This window comes from Cyprinus carpio, chromosome A10, assembly GCF_018340385.1.
Source record: "Cyprinus carpio isolate SPL01 chromosome A10, ASM1834038v1, whole genome shotgun sequence".
Lineage (NCBI taxonomy): Eukaryota > Metazoa > Chordata > Actinopteri > Cypriniformes > Cyprinidae > Cyprinus > Cyprinus carpio.
In genome coordinates this window covers 314,147-321,140 of record NC_056581.1, presented here as the reverse complement: position 1 = coordinate 321,140, position 6,994 = coordinate 314,147, and positions in this window count along the sequence as shown.

Genomic DNA, 6,994 nt, shown 5'->3' with positions numbered 1-6,994 from the left:
AGGGTGAGTAACAGTGGCCTAACCAACCCGATTACAAACAGCTGCCTTCTGAATCTCGTAAAGAATGTTGCATACCTGAAATTTTTGGAGCACTGCCGGGCCCCTGGGGGCCTGATGATGGTAAAACCTGTGGGGATTGGAGCTGAAATATTTGAAAGATGAAAGCTATTCCTAAGTATGTGGATCACACATGGAAACATTTACAATGTACAGTACTCCATTACATGAGTATAACAACACACTGAAGATGTGAAGAGTAGGTTGATTCCAGGAATCAGTGCTGATGTTATGCATCAAAGCTGCTTTCACTTTAAACTTGTGCTTGTATGTAGTGCACCCAACATCCACCTAGTTTTTGCCCTAAGTGGCAAAAACGTTTTTAAGAAAAAGTGTTGTAATGAATATTTGTAATTTATGCAATAAAGCCTTAAAACGTTTTCGTACTCCATGTCATTCAACAACACAACCATTGAAGATGGAAAAACTCCAAGATTAATAGCGATAAGTACTTAAATATAAACATTATCTCACTTCCTCCAATGAGTATTGCCTTCAGGTATTTACTCAAGTTATCTTACAGCTACACCCTGTCCTTCATGAATTTAATATCAGGCAGCAAAATATGTCATCACCGGCATAACAAAACAGCTTTAGTCATGCTAATTTTCTAAACAAGGAAATATATAACTAGAAAATTATATATGTATACACAGCTGTTTAAATATTTGGGGTCAGTTCCTAAAGAAATTATTTCTATTTAGTGAAGACATGTTGATTTAAAGTGGCAGTTAAAATTGTTACAAATGTCTATTTCAAATAAATACTGTTCTTTTGAACTTCCTATTCAAAAATGTATTGGTTTCCACAAAAATATTAAGCAGCAACCTCAAGGGATGTGTATGGCAAAAACAGTGACCACAGTTGTCATGCTTCAAAAGGACCCAGAAACACTGCTGATAGATGATGCAATGTATGTCACTTTGGTTAGACATATTTATTAACAGTTACATTTCACAATGAGTCAGCTCTGAGAAGAGCTCCGTTCCAAGAAGCCCTGCGATCATTTCACTGATCCTGATTGTTATGGGAAGCGATAAAGCTAAAACCTCTCAAAATCATGTTTAGCAGAAATAAGTTTTATTTAGCTTCAGGGCTTTTTTAAGTACGTAAAAAAAAAGTTAATTGCAACCCTAATAGAATATTACAGTTGTGGGTGAAGGGTGGGTGGTGGTTTTACAGTCTACAGTGTTATTTGAGCTTCAGCTGCAAAAGAGGAAAAAACCCAGACTGTTGCAAGAGCTGCTGTGTCAGCCGACAGGAACGCTGCCCCAGGGGCTGATGGGGGATTGTTTCACCCACACCATACTGCTGCTGCATTCTGAGAACTGATGTAATGATGTAATGCTTATCTAATGTACACACAGCAGGAAAACACATGACTGCCGCTTGTTCGTCTAACCCTAGAATTTATGGACTGTTTTACCCACACCATGTAGTGTTTTATATATGTTCTTTTTTTTGTTTATTCATTTTATTTTTTATTAAGTGTCACCGTTTGGTGGCTCTCTAAACAACTAAATATATACTATCAAGTCAAGTCAAGTCACCTTTATTTATATAGTGCTTTATACAATACAGATTGTGTCAAAGCACTTTACAGTGTCAAACAGGAAAATAGTGTGTCGATAAAGCAAGAGGACAATAACAAAGAGTCAATTTTCAAGTTAAAGTCGGTTCATTGATGATTCAGTGATGTCATCATCCAGTTCAGCTCTCTTCCAATAGTGTCTGTGCAATCAGTCAAAAAAAAAAAAAAAAAACCCCTTGGGAGAAACCAGCCTTAGTTGGGGGTCCTTCTCTGACTAGATGAAACCAGCATGGTGTGGTTTAACTCGTCTGGTTCCTGTGGTCTTCACAGGGGATCTGTCTGTGTGTCGCTGACATTCAGGGCTGTAGAGATTTTTTTTTTTTTTTTTCTTTTTTCTCAATTTTTATAAATTTTTTTGAATTTGTTTAATGGTTATGTATTTGTTTTCTGTAAATTTTTTTTTTTTTTTTTTCTCAAAATAACAGTTTTTTTTTCCAAGATATTTTTTCACTTTTTAAAGATTTTTTCCTTGTCTTTTTTACACTCAGAGGTTGAGCATTCAAGTATAACTTAAACACCTGAATAGGATCTTAAAAGATTACTTAAAGGCCTGAGTAGGCATTGTAATTATTAGTCATGGAATTTTTTCCTGACCTTTTGTATTAGCAGTGCAGAGATGATCTCAGAAGTATCGAGCAGGAAATAACATGCATACTTGTGTATTCAAAGTCTTTTGGGAGTTTTGTCTCAAAGCCTTAATTTCTAGAGTTCCTGCTAGCCTGTTTTCTCTTTGATGACAGCATTGCAACATGTGGTGGCGGCTCAGGAATTTGAACCACATCCACATCTTAGACAGCTTCAGCCCGCATTCCTGTGTGCTCAATGAAGCCTTTATTCCAATGGTTTACACGTAGCATGTCTTCACATGCGCCCCAGCTATCAATTCCTCATTATATTCACCTCCCTCCAAATGGTCCTCAGCACCACACCTGTGCAGACTGCAAGAATGTGCACTGGGCTCACCGCTGATGACAGATCTCCGATCATTCGACTTAACAGCCAACAAATGCCTTTTTTCAGCAAAGACTGTATGGGCATCGTTCTAAATTGGACTTGGAATACTTTTTAAATTCCTATTTAGTTCCTGATAGCAAACAGGATCCAAATGTGTAATTCAAATTTAAATCTAGGAACAATTCATTCATTCATTCAAAAAAAAAAAGAAAGAAAGAAAGAAACAACAAATAGTGTATTTTCAGAAACATTATATATTTATATTCAGTGTTTGAAATGGGGGATTATTTCAGTACTGTCTCTTTCGAAATGAATTCTTTCATAAAATTTAATTGATCAATATGAGAATGGCTCATATAAAGCAGTATTTGACTGTCACGGAGACCTTTAAAGAGACAATGGTGGGGGAAAATGCTAACCAGGCTCATTGGAAATATGTGCTTCTACCTATATTTCTGCAAAACTCAAACATACACATACTTACAAAACACTGCAGTTTCCAGTTGAAATGAACACTATAGATGCAGTAAAACTCTGCTTCCATAACATTAATTCATTATCACACAAAATATTATTTACAGGGCTAAAGTTTTGATTAAGAAAGCCTAATTTTCACACAATTCCTTGCCCATTATGTTATGATTTGAAAACTGATACTTTCAAACGTTAGCATCTCATATCCAGCTTGCTTCATATGTATGGGTTTTCTAATGCAGTAGGTTTGCTCGGTAGCTCGCGGTGAGGTAAACGAATCCCGTGAAACTACGGTTCAACTAAACAGCTCAAACCCACATATAAGAAAATTTATTACACGGCTCTGTAGAATATTTGATTCTGATTGGTCAGTCGTGACATTCCGAGGTACGTTATCCCTCGATAACAACCGGTAAAAACTAATAACACAGGCTCATCCGGGTAACTGAAGTCTGCGCTATACTCTGGCTAGGAATTGCTTTTTCTTGGTGGAAGCTTTGCTTTTGTTTGGCTAATAAAATTTTTAAACTTTAATTTAAATTTTTTTTTTTATTTAATTTAATTTAATTAATTATTATTATTTTTTTATTTTGTCATCCTGGTATTGTGGACTCACTCTGTCGTTTCATACAAACTCTGCTGCTGCCATTTTGCTACGATTGCTTTGTAAGCTGGAATGGATTATAAGATAACTAACAAACTGGTAAGATTTTAAAACATTTTCGTCTTAAATCTTTTATTTGCCATAATTATTTTTGTGGTGAAATGTTATGTAATAAGTGGTTTGACTGCACCTTTTCCCTTAAATGTACGTCTAGTTTGAACTTGCCACTTGCAACTGCTGTGTTCACGGGAAGCAATTGCGTTCAAATATTTTAACTCAAATCAGTATTTTGTGTCTAATTATTTACTTATATGGCAAGTTGCCATGTAATAAGTGGGATAATATACATCCAAAACACTTTAGTTGTGTGTTTAGAATTGTTTGATTTTTAGTTTTGTGATAATGAGTTATGAATTTGAAGGAGATGGAATATGTTATGGATGGTGGTGATTTTGAATAGCAATGATACAGTGGGTTACCGCTCTCAACAAAGCAGCGCTGCGCTAATAAACACTACTGTAATATGCATTGTTCAGAGGCAAGATGCAAAGAAAATACTACGTAAAGTTTTCTAAAGACAGTCAATTCACCTCAGAGATACATTTTTATAAACTCCTCGAATCTTCACATATCTGACAGATTTTCGACTGGCTTGCGGTTAGTGAACGCAAAGTTTATTGGCTGAACATAAAGTTTATGTTAGCAAATGCAAAGTTTTTCGGAGGAATACAAAACAAAGTTTCTCAGGGGAACAAAAGTTTTTTTGAGTAAACTAAAAAGCATGATCATTTTTCCTCCTATCCCATTCTTTCCATCACCTTTAGGATCTCTGTAATGTGCTTATGACTCTGTAATGAGTCTTATGAAATTACTAAATGTAAGTGTTTTCTGGGACAGTTTGAGATATGTGCAGTCTGTATCACAGATACACATTTTTTATTTATTTTTTTACTTTTGAGTAAACTCATTTTTCTCAGAGCTTTTATATGCTGCCCCTCTGTTATCTGAAGTGCACTGGGAACTCTTGGCTTGGTTCTGTATGGTTAAACAATCGTTGGAAGTTGTTAGGGGAAGCTCAGAGTTGCCTCACACATGGGTGGTTTGCTGAGAAGGGGAAGGCGCATTAAAGAGCCCAAGTCCAAGCCTACGTGCTGAACCGCGCACCTCCCCCTCGACGCGGACAACACCACTAACATTCCTTCCCAGATATAAACATTTGCTCCTTTCCACACATCACATCTGGAACGCCACATGCATTTCCAGCATTCGTTTCAACACACCCATGACAAAAGTGTTTTGCATAATGTCCAAACAGCTGTACACATTTTCAGAAATACACTATTAAAAGCAACCATCAAAACTGTATTTGATGACCTCAGCCCGGCTGACCAAAGGGTGCTGTCAGTCATGCAGATATATCCAACATTTGATTGAAGATTTTCTACACGTGTTTGTTTCCACGTGTGGGTTCAGAAGATGAGCTCTCCTAAACTCTGCATGACTGCACGGAGAGATGCTCGGAGCCTTGCGTCATGTGTTTGCTTTCTTCTCCTCTCGTTTAAGCATGTGGCCAGCAGTTCATTCCATGGTCACGTGCACAATGGCCTAAGCAGAGCGCTCATACTGTATTTGAAATGGGGCATGCGTTCGTTTCCCAGAACCTGTGGTGTGGCCAAACCTGACGTTTTTTTCCTAGTGTTGAAAGTTGGTCACATAATAAAAAGCATTTAACCAGATAAACTCAGTATGAAACTCAGTGTGTGTTAATAGGGGCAGTCGTGGCCTAATGGTTAAAGACTGCTCCCCGGGCGCCACAGCAATATGGCTGCCCACTGCTCTGGGTGTGTGTGTGTTCACTACAGTATGTGTGCACTTGGATGAGTTCGGTTCCTAGTATGGGTCACCATACTTGCCCACATGCCACTTTAATTTTCACTTTAAAGAAGCAGATGTGAGATATATATTTATGTATGCCACTTCTTGTCACACAGTTCAGCTTGTTCCATGATTCATCTAAGCTTTTGAAAATGTTCCAGAAAGAAAATGGGTCTCTGAGAGAAATAGCTTTTAGTTCCTGGAACGCCACATGTATTTCCACAGAGACCAAATTAAACTATTTGTGATATTTAAGTCTATTTCCATTGTTACTCGAAACCTATGCACAGTATGCTTTAATGCAAATTTTACAGATATTCATACAAACTAATAATGTGTCTTCTACTACAAACTGATCGCACAGTGTACAGTATATCTTAACAGTGTGATTGTAAATATGTTGGGTTGAACGAAATAAATGTGAAAACAGATGCACTACTGTTTGGGGTCACTGTCAGTAATTTTTTTTTTTTTTTAGCAAGAATGCATTAAAATCCTTTGTTGTGATGAGTCTCAAGGATTTCCATAAGCTCTGTGAAAAACATTTATCCAAGATGAGGGACGAAGCAAGACAAGTGTTGATTATAACTATAATTAAATTCAATAAAAATGTCCTGTGTGTTATTTACAGTGTTGCTGCCAATTAAACGCATTCCAGATCAGTCACTTATGAGCTTCCATTTCAGTCAGGATTCTGCTTTAGATAGCGACTGCCATTAGACACCAAGGCAGCTCACTAGGTTTTGGAACAGAGCCCGAGTGTTTAGACGGCTGACTCTGAGAAAGGTTGTTCTATGAATGGGGAATCAGCGCTGGCCGAATCCAGCTCTCTCTCTCTTTCTGTCTCACCAGTACAGCTGCTCCAGATTCACGTGTTGCTATTCCTAGCCGCACCCAGGAGCTATAAATAGGTGCCTTTCTTTGCAGACTGCTGGAACACGTGCCGTCAGCCTTCTAGGCGAGAGGAGCCAATCAGCAGGAGAAACTGTTGACCAAGTGAAACCATGTGACCTTTTTGTGTTTTAGATGGAACTGTGTTTGTGTCACCAGGCTGGAGCTAAACTGACTGTCCTTCACAGCCGGGCTCTAGTTGAGGAATTCTATGTTTGCCTTTGAATAGCTGGATACATTTTCAACATATCTGATTGCAGCTGAAACAAAGGTTGAACACATTTTAGTAGATATACAGGAGCCCCAAGTATTTGTACACTTAAGTCACACTTAAACATATCTGAATGTCATAGTATTTAGAAATACTGTATATCCAATCAAGGGGGCATCTTTTTGAAGGAATGGTGGCATAAGGATAGGTTTGTTGGGTTTACTGTGACAAAACAATATATAAATTTATACTATACTTTTACACTATTTATTAGTATAAAATGAATATTTACATACAACCTTGATTGCACAAAATTTGGGACATTTTGTGAAATGCC